This window comes from Coturnix japonica, chromosome 8 (assembly GCF_054131305.1).
Source record: "Coturnix japonica strain WE chromosome 8, WE-NBRP24, whole genome shotgun sequence".
Taxonomy (NCBI): Eukaryota; Metazoa; Chordata; class Aves; order Galliformes; family Phasianidae; genus Coturnix; species Coturnix japonica.
The window spans coordinates 19287097-19299196 of record NC_140670.1 but is presented as its reverse complement, the minus strand read 5'-3'; the positions used below and the strand labels follow the sequence as shown (position 1 = coordinate 19299196).

The window sequence follows — 12100 nt, the reverse complement described above, 5'->3', positions numbered from 1 at the left end:
TTTCACACAAACTTATGCATAACTCCAGGGTTTATGTTTTAGGATTGTTTATAGAGTAGATGTAATGTGGGGAAGCAAGCAGCAGAGCAGTCAGTATATATTGATGTTGTTAGAGAATGTATGTTGGGGGATATATTTATTTTTCTCCATTTTAGCAGAGGTAGAGGAATCTAGCATGCTGGTATGTACTGGAAGACTGATATTATGACTGCCTCTTTTTTTCCCTCTCTTTAGAGTGATCAGACCTAGTATATTTGCTTTTATTTTTTTCTAAACTTATCCTTAGCACAACAGAAAAAAAATTGAAAAAAATAATTCATACTGTCTTTTGTACTGTGATTTACTAAAGGTGGGATCAAAAAAGAATGTCTGTGCTATAGTCTGAAAATGATCTTTTCAAGTACAACACATCAGTACGTGTGTGAAGTGGATTTGTCTTCACAGTGCTATGTACTGTGATGCTTCCGTTAGCTAACGTAATGGCAAGGAGAGAGCTGAAATGTGACACAACAGAAAAACCAGGTAGTGCTAGTAGATCTGTGCAATCCTGATTTCACAGTTCAGGTGTCTGTACTGTGCTGCACCACATTCCTGGCCCTGGAGGTTTGTTAGTTCCATCATGATATACAAACAAGATGGAGATTTAATAGCACACGGAAATGTCTGTTGCTTGTTTTAAGATGGGAAGTAATTGGCTTCTTCAGAAGTATTTAAAGAGAGACTTCTTGACAGTACATTTACGTCCAGTAGACTCAACAGATTTCTTACATGTGACTCCAAACTTCACGGCTCTGTTATTCTTCTTGTAACTAGTTTATTTTTTAACATTCAGAGTTAAATAATATTTAAAAATCCAGAAGAACAAATGTTTATATTATTTGGAGAAATTGCAGTTCCTGTTTGTTTGCACCTTACTGCTTATTTCTGAAATAAACTGCCTTGGCACTTGTCTGTGTCAAGTACTTGGTGGAAAAGCAGCATACACAAACTTCACCCCGCTTCTAACTGTTTTGCTTGCTGGGAAGCACATGTTCAGCAGAGAGTTGCCAACATGGCTCCAGTGTTATACTTCTTCACATGGCCATGTATTTTTTCAGACACGCATTGGAATCAGGTTATTTCATTTTGTGCTATGAATCTTCCTGGGTCAAAAAGGTTTTATGCAGTTATTTGCCCATTTTTCATTTCTAGTTTAAGAGGTACATTTGGGGAGGTAGGTCTTTGCCCTTTATCTTTTAATAGGCTTCATTATAATGTGTAGGTCCAACCAGTCAAGGTCCAGTTATTTAGAAGAATAATGACAATAAAATGCATTGAAAATCTGCACAAAGTGGTTTAAAGTGAGGAATTTGGTATTTTGTTGCTTTTCTTCTGCAAACCAGACAAAATAATCTTTCTGTGAGGTGAATATGCCCATTGTGAAGCCAACATCTAAGGCATTTTATGCTTATGTGGCTTGGACACAGATCATATTTTCTCTCAGATAGAGTCTTACATCATGGCAGTTATGTTTATGTGAATATAAACAAAATGATTTATTCTAATCAAATTATATGAATATAAAAGATCTATTCCGTTTGCTTTGTTTTGTTGCTTAAGGTATACTGTTTGCGTGCCTTTGTAAAACATTTTAAAAGCTGCATTTATGAAATTCTTGCTCTTGTAAAACTTGTTTTGTGTAAAGAGCCGTGCAAACAGCAAAATAAATTGCGTAAGAGCAAATTTTGAGATGGATTTTTTTCAATCTTTAATGTTTAGTATTTCAAAAATTAGGTTTTCAGTTAGAAAATTTTGAAAAAATCTCAGTCAAGCCCTGATACAACCTGTGAGAAGTTAGACCTTTATTTTAAAAGATGAGAGAGAATACTGTTACACAGCATGCTGGTTTCTTTTCATTGTTTTTATTGAGAATCAAATAATTTCTTCAAAGCTAGAACTGGATTTTTGTTTTCTTCAAGATTCCAGTGCAAAGAAGCTTAACGTTAAGTTATGTATTGATATACTGGCACCTGGAAGTTCTCAGGTGATGATTTTTTTTAAATTAAAAAAAAATAATAATTAGAAGCACTTTTCTTCTGAAATGGAGAAGTAGGCGGCGACGATAAATAAAACCTGAAAATTTCTGAAACTGAAAGGAAGAAATGTTCTACTTCTTGGCCTGCTAAGCAAGGTACTGCACTGTATTTAAAAAATAAAAAAAAAATTAAAAAAAAAAAAAAAGAAAAAAGAAAAAAAAAAAGAAAAAAAAAAGAAAAAAACCTATCCATTGGTGTTACTTATGTCTTAATTAAAGTTAAATATCAAATTCCTTGTAGGAAATACCTGATCTCCCATTTTACTTCCTACTAATGAAGTCAGATTTTGGGCAAAGGATTTTTTGCTTATTTTATAGCATTGTCGTTATTGTAGAAAGCAGTTTTCCTACCAGTAGGTGGAATCAGTTGAAAATCTTAATCTCACTGCCAGCAGTCATTTGAATAATTCTGGTTTAGCCGTTCTCAAATAGCAACAACTTTCTAGAAACTGTTTAGCTCAGAAGAATACAAATTAGACTGATATAAAGTTAGTGTTTATGTTTTAGAGAAGCATAGCTACCTTTGATTCTAGCTACTTACGTGTACTTTTGGAGAGTTCTCTTGGATGGTTGAAAAGCATTGTAGCCTTGTATGATATTTACCACTGCCAGACCACACATTTTATAATCTTGTTCTGATATTTTTGCATTGCTTAAGTGAAACATCCAACACTGTCCTGTCTGGCAGTTTATTCCAGTCAAGTTTTTTCTTTCTTTCATTTTATTTTTTATTTTTATGGAAGGTTAAAATTGAAATCTTCAAACTACTAATTCTGCCCAAAATGATTGAAATACTGATGGAGAAAAGAAGTAAAAAAAAACTTAGGAATGTGAACTTTGTAGACGATATTTTAGCCATTCTGATCATTTTTTTTTTTTTTATTTTTTTTTTTCCAAATTCGGTTTGCTTTCAGTCTTTTTATGAAGAAAGTTGTCTTCATAATTTCTTCATAAATCTCAGTGGCACAAAAAATCACACAGGAGAAAGGAATAGAAGTTTCCCAGATACTTTGAGTGCAAAATTTTTTGGTAGTTCTGATATTTCATTGATTTTATATAGAATTCTTGATAAGAGGATTGCCATATATTTGTGTCTGCTCTGAGAAATGAGTTCATACATACACATTTTTTGAAGAATGACTGGTTTATGCACCAGTTTATCTTAACCCAATTGGTTGAAAGAGGAAAGTCAGGAAGGTCATGCAGTGGAAGTTGTTTCATCTAGCCTTGTACTTGCAGCAGTTGAGGGTTGCTCCGTGCGAAGAGAAGCGCAGAAGCTCAGAGTTAAAGCTTTTTTTCTCAGAATTCCTCTAAGTGGTTCTAATTTTGTAGATGTTATTTGCATTCTTATTTTCTCCGCCTGTGCTGTTTGTAAATTTGTAACCATACTATGTACTGTATTTAGGCTATAGTTCAACTTCTGTGAATTCTTGGAAGGTAAAAGAAAAACTCACCCACTTAAAACATGTGAATCTTTATGGTAAGTTTTAGGAATTAGGCATTATACAAAAAGGAAAATATTAAGGCCTGCAGTGACACCCTTTTCAGTGGTCTTTGTCAGGTATAAAAAGTGCAGGGTAGACTTGAGTCTGTTTTAATGAATCTTTCTAAAATGATCTCCTAAACTGAAGTCTTCCTTTTCACCAGTAATTTTATGAGCTGGAGAGTTCCCATTTATGTTCACAGAGGAAATAATTTTTCATGGAAATATTTTATCCTTTCACCAAGGAGCAGCTTTCCAGGGATGGCTTTTATCAAATCAGAACAGAATAGTTGTGATGAAAAGCACAAATACTCAAAGCAGCACAGTGAGAGAACTGGAGTGCATAGCACATTGCAAATGCATGTCTTGTTAGAGACCCAGGTTCCAAAGTATCTAAGAAGCTAAAACCATTTGGGTCAAATTTACACAAGACAAATTTCATGAAAAGTACGTAGGACTTATAGCACCAGTGTTCTGCATCTACATTTTTCTGCTTTGGCTTAGCTAATAGACAAAAGAGGATGGATTTGTTGGATGTCACCTTTGTTGTTTCTTCCTTCTCAGTCTACTTCTGTGTGCTGCAATGCTATTCCTTGCAGATTTGTGCTCTCTAGCTTCATTCATATGGAGAAGTAGAAAGCTAATGCTATAATATTTACTTCACCACTGTGGCAAAAATTCTCTGCTTTTTGCAGTTTCGAAGATGTTCACTGTGAAATTTAAGCTGTATTAAAATTGATAGGCTCTTGGTTAAGAGGTAGCATAATTTGTCTTCTGCCGAGATGATTTTTGTCTTTGGAAGGAGAAGCTAAATAGTAGTGCACATACAACTTCTGGTCAACAGAGTACTGCAGCTGCAGAGAATGTCATCAGCTAAAGCAAGTTGTTCCATTTCTTCCTTGTGCTAGCAGAATAAGCTGTCATTCTTCAGGCATTTTGCAGTGTTTTGTTTACCTAAATTTCTTTGTCATTATTGAGAAAACATAACTTTTCTGCCTGGGACTGGAAGAACAACAAATAACAAATAGCAGTTGATGTGGGTTGGAGGGGGAGTCATATTATTCATCTGCTGAATTCCACTGACAAGTGGAATCTACTGCAAGTCTTCTCATGCCATTACGTCCATATGTTGTGGCACTGAAAGGAAAAAAAACCAAAACAACAACAACACAAGAAAAGTGAATTTGTCTGGAAAACCAATTGAGTTTCTGATAACCCGATGCTAAGACAAAGAGAACATAACTGTTTTGCCACTGCTTAACTTCAGATGGGCTCAGGAATGTCATCACTTATCGTGCCCTGCATGTGACACTTGGAGATTCTGATGAGATCTTAGAAGCAGCTCAAGACTGAAAACTTAATGAGAGTACTTTTCTACTGTCTCCCAGCCTTTCATTTTTCTGTGTAGAATGCTGTGTTTATGTAGGGTAGAATACGTTCAGGACTGTGGGGACACGACGATCTTTAGTTCAGCTGATAATATTACCAAGATATACATGGAATTCAGATACTCTTTTGTTCTTCTGCACAAGCCCTAAGACTCCAAGGAGAAAAGAATTTCATTGTTTGTCTGCCAGAAGTGCACTTAAATTGTATTTGAACAAATCTGTTTAGATTTTTGTTTTGTTGGGACTGCCAAAAACAAGCTGACGTGAAGTATTTCACTGCATAGCAGATGAAGCTGCACATTAAAAAAGCTTCAAAAAAAAGTAAGTAGTAGTTTCTGTACTAGATGGTATCAGGACTGACAGTATGGGGTATTGAAGGCACATAGAGTAAAGATTTTATTATGGATTCCAAAAGTTCAGAATTTTCAGTTCAAATTACATCTTTTGTTCTGGTGCTGTGCTGTAAATTTTCAAATAAATCTCTTGCTGCTATTGAGGAGTAATAGCTATGAAAGAAGTACAGAATAAGAGGCAAAGCTACAGACTCTAGAGCTATTTACCTAATTACGTAGCTTTTTAATAAACTTAAATAGCATTTCTTATCACTTTTTTGTTTCAATGAAAGCGTTTTGTTTAAAAAATTGCCATGTCCTTGAAAACATCCTTACACTTGAGAATATTAATATTTGAGAAATTACACGTCCATACATTTTGCCAACAAACTTCATGTGCATCTTTGATTAAGTTCTGTTGCAGTTATGGAAAACAATTACAACTGCTTAATGAATATTATTGCATTCACCTGTTTGATTAATTAAAGGGAACTACTCCTACTTTACAGGGGAAGTAGAAACTTTTGCTGCAATTAGGATGATCACAGTAAAGGTGGGCATTTTTTCCCTGATATATTTAGAATCATAGGATCACAAGGTTGGAAAGGACCTACAAGTTCATCTAGTACAACCATCCTCCCATTACCATAGCTACAGCAAACCACTAAACCATATCTTGTAGCTCCTCATCCAGACAGCTATTGAACACTGCCAGGGACAGCAACTCCACCACCTCCCTGGGCAGCCGTTCCAGTGCCAGAACACTCTCTGAGAGAAAAAGTTCTTTCTTACTTCTAGTCTAAATCTCTTCTGGTACAAAGTGTGAAAGTAGGGCCACCTGTGAAGAAGAAAGGGTTTTCAGTGAAATGAAGGAATGTGCTTGTTATGTAAGATTTTAAGCTTCTAGATATTATAAGGTAGAATGAAATGGATGTTTCTCTGTTTCCAAGAAGACTTCTGGCAGACCAGCTATTGAGGAATTGCTGTTATTTGTAACTCATAGTTATGAAGCACGTATAATCATAAGGCATTTCTTTCTGTGCTTATCTGTGCTGCAAACCTGTCTGGTTGTGAGTGTAGCTGGAATGTTTTCAGTCATAGAAATATCTTTAAATATTGGTAAGATATGTCTCTATCAAAGTTTCTAGATTTTGACTTGCATTTCAGCAGAGTATTATCAGTAGCTAGAAATCAGAAAGTAAAGCTTGTATGCTTATGTTGTTATTCTACCTAGAAGGAGTTATTTACTGGGTGTGAAGTGGGCAGAGAAGGGACAGACTTCAGCCATCTCAACGATTACTCACCTTGGCTCTCCTTCCACTTTATTTCTTCGATTCCCTTCAGCTCAAATGTGATTGATCTATTAATAATTCCAAATAAAATAATTGCCACTGGTGTATGTGGGGAAAAAAACATTTTCCCTGTCTTGTGTCCTTGGGGACTGATGGAAGGACTTTAACAAGAATTGATACTATGAAAATGGGTTGTCTTCTAGACACAGATCCTGATGAGAAGAGTCAGACTTCAAGAAAAGCCTGGTTTTTACGCTTTTTCTTCGTTCATTGCTGTCAGTTATTGTAAGAACACACTGAAGGAAGCTATCTCCTTTTACTGGTAGCTGGGTGTTTTGCCTGTTGTTTAATCTCTTGACACTCTAGCATGCAACTGTAGCATTACCTTTTCATTGTTTTTCTTCTGCGTTATTTTTTCCATAGCATGGTAAGGGACGGAGTTGTAGTATTGTAGTATTGCTTCAAAAATGTTTCAAACATCCACAACTTCCGCATTTCTTGGTGTTTCTCCTGCTCAGTGGCTTTCCCACTTCTATCTTTATCACACTTTTGTGTGATACAGCATACACCTATCATTGCTTTTCAGTTAGTGTTTTTGCAGATGAAGTAATTCATGATGAGTATTTGAGTTAAACTGTAACAGCCCACTTCTGAGGTAAAGTTACCTAGGTCACTGGATTCCGATTTATTCAAAAAGGGTATTTGAAATGTGACCTGCTTTAAAGAGTCTTTGCGAGGAGTAGGTGGCCACGAAGCCAAAAAATACTCAATGTACTGTAGCACTTCCATATTGACTCTTTCATCTATACTTCATTCTAAAAGAAAATGGTTTAATTTTCTTTGCTGGGAAAAATTCTCTTTTGTCCAGTTTGTGTACTTCTGTTACCATTAAATACTCTTTAAGTAGCATGCAGTAATCCATGAAATTTTTAAGTTTCCAGAAATTATGAGGGCTATTCCAAAAGTAATACCTCCTCTTTTATTATGTTGGCCCATCACAGGCAGATGTCAGTGGTATGGCAATAGAGGCTGAACCTTCCCACCAAGTCTGTTCCATGTTGCTGCTGTGTGACAGATGGCAGCAGCAGGGTAGTCTGACATGATGGCATCTGACATGGAAATGTGTTTGAAGCAAAGATGTGTCTTTGAATTCCTCCAGGTGAAAAAGTGGCACTCATTGATATTTCTGGATGCTTGTTGGATGTTTATGGAGCCCAAACAGTGGATGTGAACGCAGTGGGTGGGTCATGCATTTCAGCAGTGGCAACAGCAATAGTGGGTACTGTCCACTAGTGCAGATGTTTAGTGGTTCATCACTGGTGAAAGTGCATAACAAATGGTGGTGACTATGTAGGGGGGAAAAAAAAAGTGTTTTGAAGCTGAGAATTTGCTCTGTCAAATAGTGGTATCATGCTCTTCATAGCTGTTGTGGTTACCATGGAAATAAACAGGAGGCATTACTTTTGGAGTGACCCACATATCTGTGAAACAGATCTTTGGTATCTAAGTAGTGCCCCCTTGTGAAAAAACAGGGTGAGTGAATGGGAGAGGGCATCTGCAACTTCCCAGCTGATCACTGTGCAGCAGCTCTGGCAGTTTGTTTTGGAACTGTTTCAAGAGGACAGTAATTAGAAATCATCTCATTGTGCTTATGTAATTTGGCTCAAAGTTTATACCTATTAATCTGTATATTTTTCTGCAATAACATAATCATATTGGTAGTTTAGAGATGAGGAATCTAATATGGTAAGAATTATTTTACTTTTATTTACAATGAGTTTTCATTGTGCCGGTGACATTATTTTAGGTATTTATAAACAATTTTTATAAATTGCTTACATTGTAGAATATTCTTTGCATAAGTTCATACAATATTAAGAATCTAAAGCAGCGTTTTCTAATAAATTCAGCATTGCTTCATTTCACTTGAAGCAATGTAAACACAAAGTCCAGCTTGTCAACACAATTAAATATTAAGTATTTAGATTTTATTATCTGTGCCTGTGGCTAAACTAAAATGCTTATGGAGTTTTTACAATGAACACTGCCTGTTGGAAAAGCAGACTTGGAGGAGCTGCAGAGGTGAGGCAGCACCATGTGAAAAGCAGCAAAAGGATTAAGATTTGGCAATGCATGTCTTTTCTCTCCAGGCTCTTAGTCTCTGTGGACGAGAACAGACTGTCATCTTGTATTACTGAAAGCTAACTTGCAGTTTCTGCTCGTGTCTGCATGTTTTAATTTCTGTACACTTTTGTCATTTTTACTACCAGTTGATACGATGTGGACATGGTGAAACACAAGGGAAAAAGGTATGGCTCATGTTATATAAAATAGTAAAAGTTTTTCTTACTGCAGGAATAATAGGAAGGCTGTCCTCCTTCAGAAAGAAGAACGTAGTGCTGCAGAAGATATATTCTTGGTGTATTAAGCACGGTATTTTTTGTTGGAACATGCTACTTTTTCAGTCAGTACTTACTCTGCAAATGTAAACAATTATTAATTTATAAAAAGTCTGTGTTATTTCATTTCTGTTTAAATTAGAGGCACTGCATTTGAATGTGTACTAACTTGTTGTGGTTAAATGATTGTAAATCCACTTAAGACGTTTTAGTATTTAAAGTTATGAAACTTGCACAAACTTTTAGCTACTTGTTTGCATAGTATTGGGTTCTAACTCTAGAAATAATGTTGTATTCTTGCAGACTTTTTTTTTTTTTTTTAAACTTTTTGTTCTGGTAAATGAAATGCTCATAGTCTAGACACTGTTAATGATGACAGCATTAAAGCCTCAAATGAGTGCCTCACATTTACTGCAGATTGATAAGTATTTCACTTACAGTAAGGATTTATAGAAGATGCTTGCCATTTGTTAGTAATATATGTTGAAATCATGAACTGAATATATGCCATTTTTTTAACTGCTTAGTAGAAATATAAGTAAATTCTGTACTTAGCACAGAAGTGTGATCAATAGAGAAGTTCTCAGTAGAAATACATTCGGGATGGCATTTGGTGGCATTTGAAGCCATTTGATGGCATTATGCATGCTTTTATGAATACTATCTTACCTTTCCATCACATGCATGTGAAACCAGAGTTACAGGCAGCTCACTATGCAGAGATGATGATGATGAGAAAATCCTTTCCTTTCTCAGACATGTTATACTTCAAATAGCTGAAAAAGCTTGAAAACTGCGTAGTGCTTAAGTGTACCAGCCTAGTCTTCTAGTAAAGTGCTGTATTTCAGAAATTTAAACTATGAACAGTGCTTCTGACTTGACCCAAGCCATTTGTTATGTGGGTTATACAGTGAGGAACACAGCTATCTACTTCTGAAATAATACGATGCTGTTCTTTTTTGTATGTGTGATGATTAGTAGGAGTAAGTTGTTATGGTTATTCTTAATCACAAACTGTATTTTTGTGACACTTTCTTTTCAGCAGGAGGAGTTTTGCCTCTCTAATACTTCTGTAGTTCAATATTGTACCTTTGCTATGTTTAAATAAAGTAGATGGGAATATTATAGCAAAACTTGGAGTTCTCAGTAAAAGTTCCAAATATTTATGTTTTTCTTTACTTATATGTAAGTGAGCTGTGGGATAAAAAGATACAGTGTAATGTTAGTGACCATAATGCTAAGTAGCATTTGTGTGAGTATGGGCTTTTTCTGGTGTATTAGCAGTTGCACAGGAATAATGGCCCTCGAAGAAAGTAAATGCAGAGGTAGGCAGTCAGGATATTAATAACAATAACAAACACATTAAGAAGTTAATTTGCACTTGCATGACTTTGTCAAGTACAGACTGAGGTTATAGAGTTATGAAAACCATCTTAACTTCATTAATGGAATAGTATTTGCTTCCATTATTACTGCTCCTTGTTTATGTATTAGTTTTGAGAGAGATTGTGATTCTTAAAAGTTGTCAGTTTAGTATCTGCTATTTCAGTACTACTAAAGTAGTGTCTCATCTTAAACAGTGAAAAGGAAGTGAACTTCCATCACTGCTTCACTCTTTTTATAGATGATCTTTGACAATTACGTCTTCACAGGCAGGTTTTGTTGGAGAAGAATGTGTTAGTACAGTTTGTAAAGTAACGTTTGGAATATAAAGATATGATTTTGTAATGCATTTTACAGATATTTCTCTGACATCAATTCTGTGTTCAGTAAAAAAAAGAAAAAAAGAACAGCATGTTAGGGACAGTATTGCTTTTTCCTGTACTAGTGTTACAATAGGTTTAGATAATTTACATAGATAAAATATTTCAGGGTTGATGAGACCTCTGTTATTAAAAGCATGTAAAAACTTTACCTTCCATGAGAATAGATTGTGATTTGCTACTGAGAAAATAAGGGTCTGGAAATGGTCTCTGTTTATTCTGCACTGCAGTAATGATCAATTAGATTCATATCCCATCTATAAATCAGTTAGGTTTTTTTTTTCAGTTTTGATGCCAACTCAAGTTCTTACCATAGCATTGTTTGAGCAAGCAAGGGTTCCTGCTTATTCTCAGAATAATGCTCCTGTGACCAAAATGCCATCTAAAGACCTAAACAGCGTATCTGTGAAGTTTAGAGTATCTGAGTCTTCAGAAAAATGGTATGCTACCACTGGAGTTCCATGGAAACATGCAGTGCTCTCGAGGCTTTTTCTTTATCCTTCAGTGATAATTATTTAAAACTGCAGAGCAAACAGGAGTTTTGGGTTGATGTTCATTGAAACAGCACTACAAATTCTCCTCCCTCAAGTGCGTTCATACTTCACTATGTATGTGAAACCTTGGTGCTGTTAATTAAAAACAAATCTGTACTCAGCTCTCCTGCAGCTATTCAAGAAGCACTATAATATATATATAATTGCACAGAACAGGATGACTATGAATTCTAGTAAGGAAGCTGTTGTATATACAAAGTTTGGTTAAAGCTAAAGCAAAATAAATCTCATGGATGACTAAACTGTAGTCCCTGGGTCTGTAACAATCCCCAGAGAATAAGGAAAGTTAATTTAAAATATTTTTGTTCTTCTGGTCGTAAGCCAGATGCCTTAAATTCTGAAAATCAAGCCTCAAGTGACATTCCATTCCAGTGGGAAAAGAAAGGAGAATATATACTCTAGTCTTGCACTCACATTTACTTATTAATAACTTGGAACTATAATTTAAATGCTGAACAAATGCTCTGTCATTCCCATTCTCACACCCTTGTTCCCGCTCTCATTTGGTTGTACTCACTTGCTCTCATCGTCTCTCTGGTAAATAAACACGTTTACTTTAAAAGCATCTTTGACTCTGATGAAAGGGTTAGAACTTCTGAAAATGGCAGAACATTAGATTATCTATTTTGTGTATGTTGTGGAAGTAGAATTGAATTGGAAAAACAATTAATGAATGATCATTCCTTGTTTAGATCTTGAAATTGGCTTCCAAAACTCTATTTGGAGACAGAGAAAGAAACTCATGAATTTTAACCTAATTGAAATGTTTCTGTTATTTCATCTTTTTAGCTGACTTGGATGAAACTCAAATCTCT

At 35.4% G+C, this 12100-nt stretch overlaps 1 protein-coding gene across 5 annotated transcripts in view; it reads left to right on the top strand.

The window, feature by feature from the left end:
* Positions 1–12100, top strand: part of PLCE1 (phospholipase C epsilon 1) — a 144025-nt gene that overhangs the window by 39055 nt on the left and 92870 nt on the right. Inside the window, exon 1 of one of the 5 annotated variants that reach the window (XM_085555160.1) lies at positions 8738–8878. The exons of the other annotated variants lie outside the window; for them this stretch is intronic. The gene's annotated coding sequence lies outside the window, so the exon portion shown is untranslated. Of the gene's footprint in view, positions 1–8737; positions 8879–12100 lie in introns of those variants that run through there. 5 annotated transcript variants of the gene reach the window in all.